Source organism: Gallus gallus, chromosome 7 (assembly GCF_016699485.2).
Source record: "Gallus gallus isolate bGalGal1 chromosome 7, bGalGal1.mat.broiler.GRCg7b, whole genome shotgun sequence".
Classification (NCBI taxonomy): Eukaryota; Metazoa; Chordata; class Aves; order Galliformes; family Phasianidae; genus Gallus; species Gallus gallus.
Window position 1 is genome coordinate 16238534 of NC_052538.1, and position 16949 is coordinate 16255482.

At 38.3% G+C, this 16949-nt stretch overlaps 1 long non-coding RNA gene across 2 annotated transcripts in view; it reads left to right on the top strand.

The window, feature by feature from the left end:
• LOC112532793 overlaps window positions 1-16949 on the top strand; it is a 34592-nt gene that overhangs the window by 6929 nt on the left and 10714 nt on the right. The window contains exons 5-7 of one of the 2 annotated variants that reach the window (XR_006939833.1): window positions 6159-6250; window positions 8817-9091; window positions 11791-13697. This is a non-coding gene — a long non-coding RNA (uncharacterized LOC112532793). Of the gene's footprint in view, window positions 1-6158; window positions 6251-8816; window positions 9092-11790; window positions 13698-16949 lie in introns of those variants that run through there. The other variant, XR_005861755.2, reaches the window with a different exon arrangement.

The window sequence follows — 16949 nt, forward strand, 5'->3', positions numbered from 1 at the left end:
ACATGGCTTTATACGCTTAAAGATAAATAGAAGTCCCACTGAAATGATAGAGATATTTTTACTGTCTTAAATGTGGGTGGGAGATGATACATTTTCCCATTCGATTTGTCTGAGCAGCTGGTTCCTACCATTCATTAATAGCACCAGTTAGTCAGTTGTTATGTCTTAGCTCCAAATTAACCGTATAAAGAGTAAGCGAACGATTTTAGTGAAGACTGACTCTAATGCTACTAATTTGATCACTTAGTAACAAGATTCCACACCGTGACATGAGTCAATGTGAGTATTGAGGAGAGCAGATGTTAGGGCTTTGCACCTAGCTTGCTTTAGAACTAAACTGCACGCACTATTTTACTAGCTTTATGAGGGGGGTGGTATTAGAAGAAATAAATGAAGGCAAAAGGAAAGATGTTATTAATTGCATCAGTCAAACCTTAAGTCTCAGGCAGACGTTAGGCATGGCTGCTCATATCAGGACCCAGATGCCAAACCAGAAAACACTCGAAGTGCTTCCCCTAGCAGCATCTGGCTTTTTGGCAATCTGTGCACTTGGGCGCTGATGACTCTGGATTTGCTTCTTAGCCTTTCAGACTGTTGGGCTGCGGAAGCCCTGGGCAAAACGGCAAAGCCCTTTCCTCCAACAGCACGTTTCACATCGCTTTTCTCTTTCTTCTGAACAAATTTCCTGCTGTCACATAAGCAAAAATAGAACTGCCTACTTAAATAATACAGAAATACTTGAATGTTACAAAGATCAGATCTTTAAATGTTTGTTCCCATATTTCTTCTCTGTGCGTGGATGTGTTGCAGAGCAGCCACTGACTGTGACTGTGTGGAAAGATTTGGGAAATATCCAATGTGAGTGTGCCCTGCCTGTAAATGAGGAAAGGGCTCAGAGTGCTTGCATATTCCTGCATATCCTTAATGGATTTAAGCTAGTAGTATGTCAAAGTAAAATACGTTATACTGATATATAATGAATCTCTCTCTTAAAGCAAGTTACAGTAAAGGAGGGAATGACTATGTTTTCATTCTATACCTTTCACCAAAGGCTTTTACAATGATATTAAATATTAACTCTGTATATGTTTAATCCCAAGCCACAGCAGCAGCCTTAAGGTTAATAGTCCTTTTAATTAAAGGATAAGTCAGTTATTGAACACAGAAGCTAATCACAAAAGGATTACCACTGAAAATGAACATAGTCTGTGCAATTAGTCTGATAATTAAGACTTAAGTACTGGACAGAGATCAAAGTGCTTGTAATCTGCAATAAAGTTCCTAGAGTTGTAAGGATTTTCAAAATGTTAGCTTGTGCTTTATTGCACCTTCCATTTATTGTGTACCCATGATAGCAGCAAACACATTTTCCCAATGGATATCAGCATGTATAACTGCAACAGCTGTTACTACATAAGCCTGGTGTTTCTCACAATATGATTACTCTGTCAACGACTACCATAAAAGGTGGCATCTGTATTCATCAAACAGAGTTATCAATAAATGTAAAGCCATACAACAATTAGAGATCTCCAAGGAAGAACAAATCCAACCCCCAAAAAATGTCAACTACACGATTTAATTACTAAGATTGTTAATCAATAAAATGCCTTCATAACTTTTAATTAAATTTTTATTTGAAGTGGATGTTTAGAGAATCTGATTCTTTGTTTTCATATTTTTTTAACAGTTGCACTACTAAAGCACTGGTGGCATCTGCGAGCAGCCGCCCTCGAGGGTACACTTCATGTCTGTAATTGCATTTTGTCACCTACAGAGGGTGTTAAGAATCTTGTTAAAAATAAAGGAAATAGTTAAGAGACATCTCACTGTAGCCATTACTATCGTGCAAATTACCAGGTAGAGCAATCCAGAAGCTGTCAGGAAAGGTTAGTAAGAAAGAGTGTCAGGAAATCAACCATTCAGCAATTCATCATAGCCTAACACTAGCTTTAAAATGAAAGCTTTAAAGCAGCATTGTTTTATGAAGTAACGGACATTAGCTTTTTTTTTTTCTTTTTTCTTTTTATTTTGCAGCAGCGAATAAAGATAACAAGGAGAGTGGTTCTCTTACGAAAGATATAAAGACATAGGGATGAAAAATGTAAATGACTTTATTGCACAAATTTGCAAGCAAGGTAAAAATGAGAGGAAGGTTGTTAGAATGGAGGGAGACGGTTGCTGTGTATTATCTCTCCTTCATTTTAATTTTGGAGTATGAATCCAATTTTGCAACCTTTGCTCAGGTGAAGGTTAGCAGGTTTTCCAGGTCACCAATCTGGTCTCTGAAAGCTCTGTAAGACATCATGAAAACAGATACAATTTGCTCTTCAGAAAGTTTTACGAGCGTAGTCTTGATGCTGGTTGTAACACAGATTACCTTTGTTAGGGGATACTGGAAGAGCTTGTTAGCATTTGTCTCACTAGCAGATAAGTCAAAGGAAGAAGGAGCTAACATTTCAGGCCCAAGTTAGCCAGTAAGTGCCTTTTGATGTTGACTATTGAAGCTGATGCTCCGTGGGTTACTGGAGCTGAAATCAGTACAGTGCAAAAGCCCTTAACCATTTCATGCTCGATCAATGGCCCTATGTAAAAAGATTCCACACTGTAGCTGCTGTTTTGCTGGGCTTGTGGAGATGCTGTATGTCCACAGTGAAGTTTGAAATTGCCAGCCTTGGACGTTGCACTGCCTTCTCATCAAAGGATCAAAGCAGCACCGAGGTGTTGAACAAACCATGGCAGAGCTGTGTGAGGACTGCTGTGATGCTGCTATGGCACTCTGTTTTGTTTTACACAGCTATGGGTATGACGTACTCTCTGAGGAAAGCCCCTGCTGTTGGTTTGGTTTCTTTGCTGTTTTGTGTTTTGCTGTGATTATGGAAAATAATGGAGTCAAAAAACGTATCATTATGTATGTACTACAAATTCCAATTACTGAGGTGTTTATCAGCATCAGAGCAAAACAAAGGAGAATGTGTTTAATTTCATTGTGTTGCTAAAGGGCCCAAAAAAAGAAAATAGATGTAATTAAGAAGTCCCTGTAAAGCCATTGGTTACATGTATAGGTGCCTTCTGGATTCAGTCCTAGGAACGGATATATAGTCCTCAAACCATCGTTCCTGCTGTAGCACCCAAATAGGAATTAAAGGCAAACAGGAGAGCCCGGAATGTTGTGATGATCCATAGGGATACTTAGGAAAAATTCAATTTGCTTAATTCAGTGAGGATGAAGACAAAACAGAAGTATGAAGGGAGCTACTACAGTCAGCAAGCGTTATACTGAATTCCTGAAGGAAAGAAAGTGGCTGAACTGGGGGGAGAAAGAAATCAAAGGTTAATCAGGGGACTATTTTCATATTCCATAGGGTCCTTATGCCCCCTCTTCTCTAAAGCTGTTGCTGTTGTAGCCATGACACCTTGTTGCCTGATGTATGGTGCAAATAAAAAGCCAAACCTTCCATGAATAGAATTTTCTGAACATTATAAACATCTGAATTTCCAGTATCTTCCTTGTTTTTCTTAGCTCCCACATATGGTTATAAAGGGTAAGAACGTATGTAAACCATGAAGTCAGAAATGCCTTGTAAATTCAACTATCATATTTTTGTGTGTGTGTCAGAGGGTATTCACCAGTATTTCGTATTCTGTGAAAAATCAGCAGTTGCTTGGCAATTTCTTAGTCCTTTCTCAGAAACAAATCATAGCACTTAGCTGAATTCTGAAGTTGTTCTTTTATTGAACGATAAAAACGTGAAAAATATCTCATCATTATTAGTAACAAATCAATCAAATCCAAAAGCAAAATTGTGTGGCCCATGACTTGAATTGCACGAATTAAATTAGTTTGTCTCCGGATTTAAGATTAAATGATATAAAAGTATTCCTAAATGAATACATGTATATACACATGCATGTATGAATACTTTGGGAACAAACAGACTTTATGGACTGCTGTGTGGAGTTTACTTAAGTTGCTGTGATGTGAAAAAGAAAATGTTGCAGTTGCCTACATTGTTTATATTTTATTGTTCCTGTGAAACAGAAAGGGCATCAGCTTAAAGATAATACACCTCAGTCCCTTTTTGATGGACTTGAGTGACACAGTTCCCACTCATTTCAGTGGTGGAGGATTAGGCTCGTTGCCAATAATTCTGTTCTGGTTTTGTGGCCTAATCCAGCTGCCACTAAAGTTGATAAAGTTTTACTGACATCCAGGGGAGCAGAAGTTTAGGTTGGATGCTGGCATTTGTGTAGTTCCTACGCTTAGTGCTTCCTTTTGCTAAGAAAATAAGCAGACAAAGGCAAATTCTGAACACACTGTTTAGAGACTTGGTTATTTGCCAACATTCCTGTAGCTCTAAAATAAGTTTTTGATGTGTAACTTAAGAAGCAGAAACTCTAGCAGAAAAAGTGACCGAAAATGTATCCTTATTTTCTGTATGAAAACGTCACGAGGACCACCAGCAGAAAGGTATTGCATAGGATTTCAAAGATAAGTGATGAAGAAAAGCTGTCACTGACTGGGGGCATCCTGTAACTTCGTTAGCTGGAAGATCTGTGAAGGTAATAGATGGAAATACTAGCAAGCAAAAGGTGGGATAAGACATCAGGTTGAGGCATTCCATACTTGGCTGAAGTCTCTGAAACCTCTCGGTGTGATTTGTCCTGTGCAAAATGTTGTGTAAGAATAATGTAGTTATCTCTTGAGTTTTTTAAACGGAGATGATTGTCTCATGTTTAAATGGCAAGAGGTTGAATTACAATCACAAACTTGAAGCAAGCTGGCACTGATGAAAAAGGGTTGTGTTTATACCTTGCCTTCGTGCACTACCCAGAGCCGGTGTTTGTTTGCACTGTAAGTCATATTCACTGAAGGCTTGTCAGAATCAAGCATTCACTTCTCATAGATATGAAAATTTCCTTAAAAACAGATAATAGCATCAATCACTTTTAGCATTTGGATGTCAGGCATGTGTGGAAACCCTGCTAACTACCTTAAATAAAGAATTTTTTAAATTACTCCCCAAAGTATGTATACATATATTTTAATTCATGGGAGGACAGATTAAAAGAATGCTCTTTCCTTGACACATTGGATGAGAATCTGTCTTGTTGCAATGCTAAAAATTCTCTATCCATCAATTAAATGCAGATTCAGGGCACCGTCTCATATTTCCTTGTCAAATAAATAATGTCTTACATCAAAGACCACACAGATTCCTACTCAAGAAAACAGGAGTATGTCTGAGCATATCATAAATGTGAAATATGAAAGAGAACAAAATGAGACAGCCAATAAAATGCAAGATTTGTTAGATAGCATATACCTTAGAAAATAGTGTTACCAGTGCTCTGAATTTGATTAAAGAAATACTCTTAATGTCACTAATTTTCCCCACAGACTGAAAATTTTATTGCACAAAACAGCAAAGAACTTTGAGGAATGAAAAGAAGATAAGTAGAAGATGAAATATTTTTACATGTATACATTTCTAACATTAGAAAAATCTTTTTTTTTTCCTTCTGCATCTTTTCTCTGTGAAACTTGAATTTGGAAAAGGATGTATCATGTCAAATGACAAAGTTTGAAGATGATATAAAATTTTGCAGGGTAGTCAAATCTGAAGCCATAAGTAGAAATTGCCAATGAGTCCCATAATAACTGTCTGGGTAATAAAACTGTAACAGATATTCACATTGCTAGAGGTAAAACAACACCATGAAAAGAAATTTATGGAAAAATCAGCTCTGAGCAAGCTACCACTCAAGAAAGAGAGTTTGGATTGGTTGTGTTTATTAAAACATGAACCTGGTCGTCCTCCGATTCCATAAAGCAAACACTGTCAACATTAATTCAGAAAGAAATTTCCAACAAAACAGTGAATGGATTGCACATCTGATGTGCTCACAATTCTGATGCAGCTGATTGCTCTGGTTAGAGTACAATAGAAAATTACTGCAGAATTAGAAGCTAAAGGAAGTACAGCAGGATGGTCAAACACAGAGAAGTTCCATGGAAATAACAGACCGGGGGGGGCTTCTAAAGTGTTTAATTCTTTATAAAATTGCCTTAAAAGATGACTGAAGGAGGTCTGGAAATTGACAATGTGCGCTTTGCTTCCAGAATGAATGTTGCTCATTTAGTTTTCATTTATTAGGAGCTTAGCATATGGAAGCAGCTGTCACAGAAGATGACTCTGGAGAAACTCTATCCAAACAAGAGAAGCAGCTAGGAGGTGACATTTCTAAGGTAAATAAGTAATTATTTTTGTTGTTGATGACAATGTTTCTTTTGGGGTTTTTGTTTGTTTGTTTTTATTATTGTATTAATGGACTAAGCCATATGGTGCAATTTGCGGACGTTACCTCCTGCCAATAGACTTGCACACTGATGTTAAGTAGAGATCAGACTATATCTCACTTTCTGATTCAAAAAGAAGCTTTACTGCCTACAACCGATTCAACCCTTCATTCAGAAAAGTCAATAGACATTCTAAAAATCTTTTTAAAATCTCAGTATGGATAGATAGTCACCAACTGATTCCCTAGGAGCTCACTCTTAGCAATCACCACAAGCTTCAGCAACCCTATAGTGATCTGGTACCACATATTCCGAATGAAAAGGGGCAGTAGAAATTCACCTCACAGTCCATGAAACCAGCCTCTAAATTCTTGGTGAGCTACTGTGTTTCTTTTGACTGACATGGAGAGTGGCACGAAGTATTCAGATGCAGATGAGTCTGCCGTGTGGAAATAGTTCTAGTGGTTAAGTAACCTTTGTACATTCTTCTCTCCATAAGACCTTCAGTCTTTTTTCCAGTCATTAAATTTTCCTACATCTGTGTCAGTGCCTGAACTGGTTTACAAGTAGCAAACTTCTTCATTTGTAGGTAACTGTGGAGCATGATCTCCAAATTTCTATGGAAAGGCAGGCTACCACTTCTCGTTTTTTTTTTTGTTTTGTTTTGTTTTGTTTTGTTCAGAGGTTTTCTGATATGTCAACCCATTGTCAAACTGTGGGTTCATCCCACGCTGAAGACTCTGCCTCAGAAATAGGCTTGATGACATGTTTATTCCTATTATCGATATCCTCCTCATTTTTCTCTGCATTTTTATCTACATCTTGAAGAATGGCATTAGAGGGTTTTTTTTTTTTCCCCCACTATTTCCTTTGCTTCTATCCCTTATCACTCCATGTATCAAAGTAAAATTAAAATAAGTCAGTATGTGGTATTTGTCCTTACTCACTGAAATACAATCAGAATTTCTATCTGCATGTACTTTCCAGCTGAAAAGGAATTACCGTACAAAAAATGCATCACAAGTTGGAAAAAACACTTCATTTCTTAATTACGCTGTGAAGTTTTTTGCAGTTGACAATTCTCTTCCCAAGAGAAATAGCTAGCATAAGACAAGCTGTGCCCAGCTAGATGAGCAAACACAGCACACACGTATTTACCAGCATAGGAGAAGCATATGAATTGTAATAATTATAGTGGCAGTGGGAATATAAAGGGGATGGCAGTTCATGACACAGATTCATTAATCAAAACTGGCTGAGCTCATGTCCGTGGGAACTTGCAAAATGTAGGCTTCCTCTGGCCACCTGATTTTAGTATTAGATTCATGTAAGAAACGGGTGAACTGCTTTCCCCAGTCTGATCTCACACATCAGTGATGAGGATTTTTCTACCTTTAAATAAGGCAGCTATTAAATTAACATCAGTAATGCCTTGGGTCATAGTCACAAGGACATACGAATGAAGCATACTGGAAGCATTGTGACAGTGAGGGACATGGCTTAGTGTGCGTGGTGGTGATGGGTTGATGGTTGCATGAGATGATCTTAGCAGTCTTTTCCCCCTTCAATGATTCTATGATAAATGGTTCAGCAAAGTGCACTATGTCAGCTTGCTATTTTCAATCGTATCAAAAATTCAGAATCTTTTGCTTGGAAGACAGTAATACACTCTCAGATGTGGCAGAGGTGAAAACAGCAGGGTGAAAAGTTACGTAACTTCCAATTTAGTTTATGGTATAATGCACATGTACAATCTTAGGAGCCGGCTGCCTGCTGGTCAGTCAGCCAGGAGACACCATGTTCTCTCACAGAGGCTTTATTTCTGTCCCACTGCTTTATCTCTACTCTGGAGTTACAGCCACCGTGCTGACAGAGAGGGACATTTTCTTCTCTTTAGGGAAAAATATGGCTAAAAGCATAGCAACCTTATCATGACTTGGTGAAAGCCCTATCTCATCAGCTGTAAGTGAAGTTACGATGATAAAGAACTCTTAGGTAAAAGAAACTTTTCTCCAGCTCTATAAAGCAGGCACACAGTGCTGGCAGGCAGACACAGCCTGGGCCCCAGTGGAGCTGATAGCTCTGCCCATTAGCACTTCCAGCCTGCACACTTAGGGTGGCTGTGCTTTCTTGACCGCCATTTTGCGGCATTGCACACCAACATGGCTGAGCCTACTCAGAATATACCACAGTCACAAACCAAGAGGAAACCCCACTACTTTTGTTTTGTTTTGTTTTTTTAATTAGAGCATCTATGCACAATGGGCTTTCATTGTGAGTTTGTTAAGAGAGTTGAAAATGAAAAAAGCTCATTTTTCATTCAAGAGTGAAACCTCTGTTATAAAATCCTCATCTAAAAATCTACATTACCATCCAAACCAAAGTAGATCCTTAAATTGGTTTTGAGTGCTCTTAACTTCAGTATAAATACAGTCTGTTTTCCATATGGAGTCTGTCCTGAGAAAAAAAAAAGTCTTGGCTACTATGCTTCCTGCTTTTTTATTTTTTTCCATAGCCCTTCTTTCTGCCCATTCTTTACTTGCTAAATGTCATCATATGGGAACTGCTGAGTCACGGCCTGAACCACTGATTGAGCACCTGGGGAAAGGACTGAGTCATCCTTGGGAGCGCAGGTGAAGGTGATTCAGCTGTGTGACCAGAAGGAGTGGAGCCTGGCTGCACCTCTCCTAGACCCCATTTAAGGGCTGAGTGCCACTGGGGAAGGTTCTTTTTCTGGAGATCTCTTCTTGGTGGAGTTTTTCCTTGTGAACCTGGAATCCTCTGATATGGGTAAGCAATCTTTTTTTCTTTCTTTATAGTACCTTTCTATTATGTTGGTCTTTGCATCATCACATTTCTGTTGGAACTCTTTTTCTGTCATATTGATCTGTCTAATTGCTGCAGTTGTATTACTGCTGATATCTTATTCAAGTCTTAACTAGAGAAATTAGTGGAGAAATTTTAAAAGTAGCATAAGCACTTTCACTTCTTTAGATTTCACTTACTTTTTCTCTGTTGCACATACTTGCTGAACTTACGTAAATGAAGAAGAAAGAATTTACATGAAAATCTGCTGAAATAGTGGCCCAGAACTGCCCAGATGTGTGATCTGGCTAAGTCACGGACGTATGATGCTTCCTGCAATCTTTCAAAGCGTCCTCTCTTTCTTTTAAATTTGTAAGGTCTCTGGAAAGAATAGTATTGAGCCATGAACACATACAAGTGAAGGGTAGAAGAAATGCCCGACAAAATGAGATACTCTTTCTTTCTGAATGAAAATATTTCTTTCTAGGTAGTGTTATACATTTAGGCTTGGAGATATTTATTTTTATTTTTCCCTCTTCAGTCTACGGATATAAAAGTAATGTTATATGGTGTTCTTGTCACATAATGCTGAATTATCAAATAGCAGGAATAGGAATGAAGTATTTGGATCAAGGGTCAAGCTTGCTGTTGCTTCTCAATCTTGACTACTCCTACTTATTTTTCAAACTAATAATAAAAAATCAAGTAGACTAAAAGGACTATAATGAAAAAAAAAAAGCTAGTATTGTTTTGCCATCAATTTTGCAGAATAATTCTATCTTTGTATTGATGCTAAGATATCACATGGGGAGGTTTTCTTTTTGGTTGAGTGTGCACCAAAGAACATTGACCAAGCAGATGGTTGAATCGCCAGCCTGTGCTTTGTAATGTCTTTGGCAGAGTGTGCCATTTTATTTTTTGCATCAGTGCATACAATATAAATACGTCCAACCATGATTATTGGCATTGCTTAAAAATAACTCTGTAGGCCTGCAGAGAATGGACATGTTCTTGCACCATGAATGAGTGCCACGAGCACTGTAGGGCATCATCTGTGTACTCTATATTCTCTCTTTGTGTCTCTCAGTATCTGGAAGCTCAAAATTGTGAAGAGATGGAGGGTAAAAAAAAAAAAAAAAAAAAAAAAGCAAAACAAACAAACAAAAAAAAGAATGGTTTTGTGGATTAACTGATTACTTGTAAAAAGGTTTTGGCATTCTACTTTTTACCAGAGCTCTCAAAGGGATGTAATGGGCCCAAGATTCAGGGAATCAAGATTAAGATTTTCAAAGGAGCCAAAATTTGTTAACGTCTAATTCTCTGGGGCTCTTTTGAGAATTCCAGCTCAAGAAAAGATACAAATTCCACTTAGTGATATCTCTGGTAAGACCACATGCGAGGTTACTTCCTTGATTAGATGACCAGAATGTGGGCATGCCCACAGTCCAGCACACTAGAACATTGAGCAATATAATAAGTACTATTCTGTTTAAGTTAAAAGCAGATGTATCAGAAGGCTCTCAGAGATGATTGCAGTGTGCTGAACGAACTGCTTTCTAACCAAGTTTTCCATAGCTTGGCTTTAGAAAGCTATCAACAAGCATCCTGCAGCATTTGCTAGAGTCAATTTTTGGTTTGGGTTTTGTTTTGTTTCAGTAAAGTGTGATAAAGGGATCAAGTGGGATTTAAATAAATCACTTTAGCAAGTGGAGATGACTAATAGAGAAATTGCAAAGCAGTTTCCTCATGTTGCTCAACACTACTGTTGCAGAATTGCTCTCACAATACATTAGCTTGGATTTTTCTGCACATTGACAATTAATGACAATACATCTGTCATCCAAGTTCACCACTGTAACTAATCCAAAACCTGTGACGTTTTTGCTGTATTAAACAGGAGTAATATTATGTTAAGGAGACTCCACCACCTGTGGATTAACTGTAGACCACTGTCCACACAGACTTAGAGGACAGTGAGCCACCAAAGTAATAGTAACTAGGACTCCTAGCCGAGGTGAAAAGCTATTGCCTCATGGAACTATTTTCCAATCATCCTCTTTCCAGCTGAGCTGGACTAGTGACACTATAAACTGGCAATTAAAAGACTCAAGTTTAAAAATACCTTCAGCTTCCCAGGTTCCACAATGGCAAAGGTTAAGTGGATTATGTGGAGATAATTCACTCAGCTCCAGGGGGAGGGTGCTGACTGCCATGGCTGTTGGTTACCTCCCTACTCACTTGCTGAAGCAATGATTGTAACAGTGGTGTAAACTTTGCCAAGGTAAAAGAAGGGGGAGAGGAAAGGCCTAGAAAACTTTCCCAAGGGATGCACCAATTACTAACAGACACCGAATGATACTTGTAAATTTTACTTTGATGCGGCCTTGAAAACTGAGCCAGGAAGTGGTCTCTACTCCTTGGCTAACATCTTAATGTTAATAAATGTTGTCCACTCACATGGATCTTCCAGTAGATACTCTATTTGTTCAAGGGAAAAAGAAATATGAATAAGACTGCTGGCTTTAACGTGAACAGCTACTATTGCCTGTGCTCCTGCTGAATTAAAACCACCAGTTACACCTCTAGTTGTGTGGCAACACCTACACGGTGTTTCCAATTAACTTTGTAAGTTTTTAATCAGTGACAAATGCATTTTTGTAAATTCAATTTGCCTTTTATTGCAGCACCTATAAAATGTCTTGCAGCATTCCGGAACTTTGTGAAGGTTTTACTTGCTACTGACATAACGCAGCTGTCGGACCTACAACAAAGGCTAAGGTTTATGAGCAACTTGAATTAGGATGTAGGTTAAGCAATTAAAGTTCAAGGAGGGGGAGGGGGAGATAACTGTCCAAAATTTGCACTTGCCAATGTGAAAAAGCACACCAAAAACACTCTGCGTGCCAACAAAGCAGGCCGTACTCTGCTTTAAACTTGCTATTTTGAGAGAGTTCCTTATGTGAAAAGGTCACGAAGATTTCATTAATAAATCTACCCTGCTATTTGTTTCTTTTTTAATCAAACTCAAATGCATCCTGTTAAAGGACTGAGTGATTAGATCGTAAATCTGGATGTCCTTGAAGATGATGAAGAAACTGCTTATCTGTAAAGCAATCATCATACTGCCAGTTCTATCATTTGCACGTTTTTACAGGTGCTGGGAAAATGGTTTAATTTTATATCACTTGAATTGCTAGGTAACAAGAGTACACACAGAATTTATAGTTAAAAGAGCAACTGGGCTACTTGTGACATATGGAAACGACCCATTAGATCCAATTTTCTGTTGCTAATTTCAGAGTGTTAAAACAATCAACATTCAGAACGAACATGAATTCATATTTCATTTAGTATAGCAACGCTCAGTACGTTAACTTCTGCTTCCAGTTATATGATGCAGCACTCTTAAATTCAACAGCTCTGAAATTAGTGGGTTTTAATGGGGCCAGAACATTAATTTGCCTCACTAGGTTTTAAAAATAGAGCCAGTAAGATTTCTAGTTCTAATATATGGAAATCCTAGTTCTGTGGGGTCCAAACCAGTACATACTGGGCTAGTTTTCTTCTATCTTTGTTTGTTTTATTTCTTGATATTTTCCCCTTAATTTCTCAAGTGTTTATTCATTATTTTTGGCAATACGTTTCTCTGTTGTAAGCAAGTTTAGGATACTGCTGCAATTTCTCTGCTTTGTGAGTTGTACAGCTTGTTTGCCACTTTGTCTGAGACCAGACTGTGGCTGTGGCTAACGCCAGCAGCGTGTTTTGCTGTTGCAGTGCTAGGAGGAGATTGGGAAATTAATGTCTCTTTGGAACTTTCTTAGAACAGTGGATGTGGAAAGTAAGTTTTGGGGGTTATTTACATTCTTACAAAAGAGATGAGATCTGGAGCAATATTTAGAGGTGGGTATTGCAGTTTCTTAGCTGACCAGATGACCTTTTCTCGTTTTAATCCAAACCCTATCCAGTTTGATCAAATAAAGGAGTTTTGATTTCTGGAAACTTTCGATCCATTCAAGTTAAGAGCTGCAAGATACACCTACAAGGCAGCAAGCTTGTGCCAAAATGTGGCTCAGTGGAAATTATTTCACTGACTGAGCTCAATGCACATTATCTGATGACAGTGGAGGCGTTGCATTATTTACTGCATAGAATGTCCACCCTTCAAAGATTTATGTGTTTGTTTAACTTTGTTCTCTCTGGTTAATTGATTGAATTTGCTGTGATACTCAGATGCGTAGACTGAAGCATCAGTCTGTTTTGTTTTCAACACACATTTATTATTACTTGCTAGATGGTTCACTAGTTGAAAAGGCATTATGATGAAGGTTTATTGTACTTTACAAAGGTCTAATGTTTCTGAATTATGTTTTCCCAAATATCCTAGTGAACAGAGGGGCGAAAAGCATCATTAAATCAGATGCCTGAGGTTTTTTGCCCTGTCGTGTTACGTTTTGCTATGGAATACTGATAAAATCAGGACACTTCACTTCATATGATTTTCTTTAACTGAGATTTATAAATATTGTTCTTGATTGTTCTGTTGTAGATCCTACAGTCTCTTGCTAATAAACACAAACAGACTTAAAATTGAGCTCAGTGAGTCAGTTTGAGCTGCGTGCAGAGAAGATTAAAAGAAACAGTACCAAATCCTCCCCTGGGAAAGATCAAATGGTTACTAAAATGAAAACACCCTAAAACTGGAGGGTTTGGCCCAGAGGGCAGAGGGGGAATTGGACATTTAGCTATAATTAACACCTTCTACTTAGCATCTCCAGTGTTCCAAACCTTGTTTCCTACTATGTGTTGTTTTCCAGAAATCTGAAATCACTTTGAATTTAAAGTAAAGGAAGAAAAAATAGTATTCAACTAATATTGCTATACTCAAGAGTTATGCAATCTTCATAGACCTGTATACAGACATAAATCCTCCAAGCAATAATATATTTACAAATATATTATTTCTATATGCTTATGTGATTGCCAAGAAAACCAGATTCTACCCTGCTTCCTAAGGAATTGTACTGAAGTTTTGCTTGGGCCAGGCCAATATCAGTTTATCTGAAATAGAGATTAGCAGCTTTATCCAGGAAAAATGCATGTAAGATTCCTGGTGCTGTTTCTTCTCTGTTATTTCAGCCAATGCTGCTTAAAAAAGAACATCTCTGAACAGCTACCTGAAAAACTTTGCAAGAAGATGATGTAGCTGCTCTTTATTTTTCTTGATCAAGCCCCCTAAAAAAAGCTGAAAAGCTTTCCTACTTGGCTTTCAGTCACCAGTACATATTTTTGGTGTGTCACATGCTCGAATCTGATGTACAGTTTCTTTCCTCCACCTCTCTCCCATCATTAATGTATCCTTAGCGGAAGGGTGACCACAGACCATTCAACCCCTCAGTCCATTCCCATGAAATCCTTGCTGTTTCCCCAAGCAGTAAATACATTGCTATTCTATATCAGCCAATCCAAAGAATGGTATCTCTTGGCTTCGTGAACTTGGACTTATTTGTTGCTGCTATTGTGCTCCTTTGGCATCTATAAATTCACATCCTATGTAGGTTCATATGCATGGTCTTCTAATGCATCGCAGGTTGTTAATATACTTCTTAAACTCGTAGAGATAAACACAGGTAGTACATCAATAAAAATAAATTCTTACTGTATTACAGAAAATGTAATCTGCGTATTCCAAGACAATGAGCCTATGGAACTGGCTCTGAAATCCTTTCCTAGCTACAGAAGTGCCTCAGGATCACTGTGTTCTGTTTTGCTTTCTCACCAAGTGTTGTACAAGGAACCTTAAAACTGAGAACAGAGAGCAAATGTTGCCTTCTGAGTTCCCTGCTCACTGCTGATCTATGCCTGCACGTTCTATCTTGTGGTTCTAACTGATCTATACATGCGTTTATGCCCATAGTCACATAAAGATCTGAATGTTTCCTCTATGTTAGGCTAAGAAGATCCAGAGTACCTGGCGTTCTGGGGGGATATGGTGATATGGTGGGTATTATATAATCATAGAATCGGTTGGGTGAGGAGGGCCCTGCAAGATCGCCTCGTTCCAACACGCTGCTGTAGGTGGTGTGCTAGAGGTGCTCTTTCTAGACCAGATTGCTCAAAGCCTGTCCATCCTGGCATCCACAACTTCACTGGACAACCTGTTCCAGTGTCTCACCACCCTCGCAGTAAGGAACTGCTTCCTAATGTCTAGTCTAGGTATAGAAGATCAGCAAATTGCATTTTACGCCTTGATTTCAAAGGTCTTTAGTAGTGCATTGTCACAGATTTCAGTGTGTAAGAGGAAATGTGTTCAAGAAGGAAGATTCTAAATCTGAGATTGTCGGATTGGCTCCTTTCTTTTCTGAGATCTTAAGATAATTGTTTCCAGGTGTTGATTTGGTTTTGTTTCTAAAGGCTGTTTTGACTCTAAACTCATTTGAAACAATTCCTTCTTCTGCAGATAAGGCAAATGCTTTCTGTCTAACTTGTTCTTTCATGCCTAAGGGGTGTAACACATATGGTAAGTAACAATAAAATACTGATCTGACTGTACAACTTTATGTAGGGCATGTGTGACTAAAACCTGAGCAATAAAATTTCCTTTCCTGCTCAGACAGAATCGTGTATGCCTGTCATATTTTATTGGTTGTTAAATGGCACGTACACTTATGGATCACAACAAAAAAAGCAGACAACCTACAGTATTGTTTTCTATGTGTTATTTTCAGTGAAAACATCATAGGTTTCCCTCTATTTGGGCAAATTATGCTATGAGGAAGTAAACAATCACGATGCTCATGCAATATGCATGTATGTAAACCATGCAAACTATTCTGTATTAGAGGCAAAACGTTTCTGATTTAGCTACGGGGAGAGACACATCCAGTGATCAGAAAGCAACGTTGTAGAGCAGCAAATTTTAAGGAGAAATAACTACTGTATTTCTGGGGGAACGTAGAGGAAAGTAGCTTACAGATCCAACCATACAAACTGCTGGAAAGAGAAACCCATTTTAGTTATGTTGGTAAATATTGTGTGATTAACATCTGGTGACAGGAGCTATCTGAAGGAGGAATACTCAATGCTTAAGTTACTCTGTTACAGCACTGAGACACTCACTTGGTTAGCCGGGTGAATTCTGCAAGTGTTGCTTCTTTCCCTGGGTAGTAAACAGTTGTTGTGAATAATGAAAGTTATAAGTGACTTCTAACAGGAATCAAATATAGCAAAATGGAAAATTTATGTGTCAAATATACAGTGAAAGTATGCTCAAAATTCCTTTTCAAACAATCTGATGACCAAATACACTCGAGTGTGAGTGAATGTGAGTTAATGATAATGCAAACCAACCTGCCCTGGTGTTTTCAGGAATATCTTTTTGGGAAGGTGTGAACATTTCATTAGTTAGGCTGGGAATGAGGAGGTGCAGTAAGGGTGATAAACAGCAAGCATGACCCAGTCACATTGGCAATCCATCCTCTGCCCTTTCCTCAGAGCTGGCTAAGATGGTATTTGTCTATCAGAATAAAGCCCTGTGCCTTTTGCTTAGTCCATGTGGCAGCACAGCATGCTGAATAAGCCCTTTGGATGCAGTAACATTGACCTTTCTCAGAGAAAATCTGGTGGCAAAATATATGAATATTTGAGTTCTTTCTTTGCAGGTACTAGAAATGTTTGATCCCTCAGCCACAGGAGTCACTGGCAAAACCATGCTCTCTAGCTAGCTAGCTTGTCATTCTGAAGCCACCCAAAGGTAGATGATTTGATTTTGTCGTGTTCTCAGGAACAATCAGTAAGTAAGGGCTGCGATAGTGACTATGGCATGTAAGCAAATAGGGAGTGGATA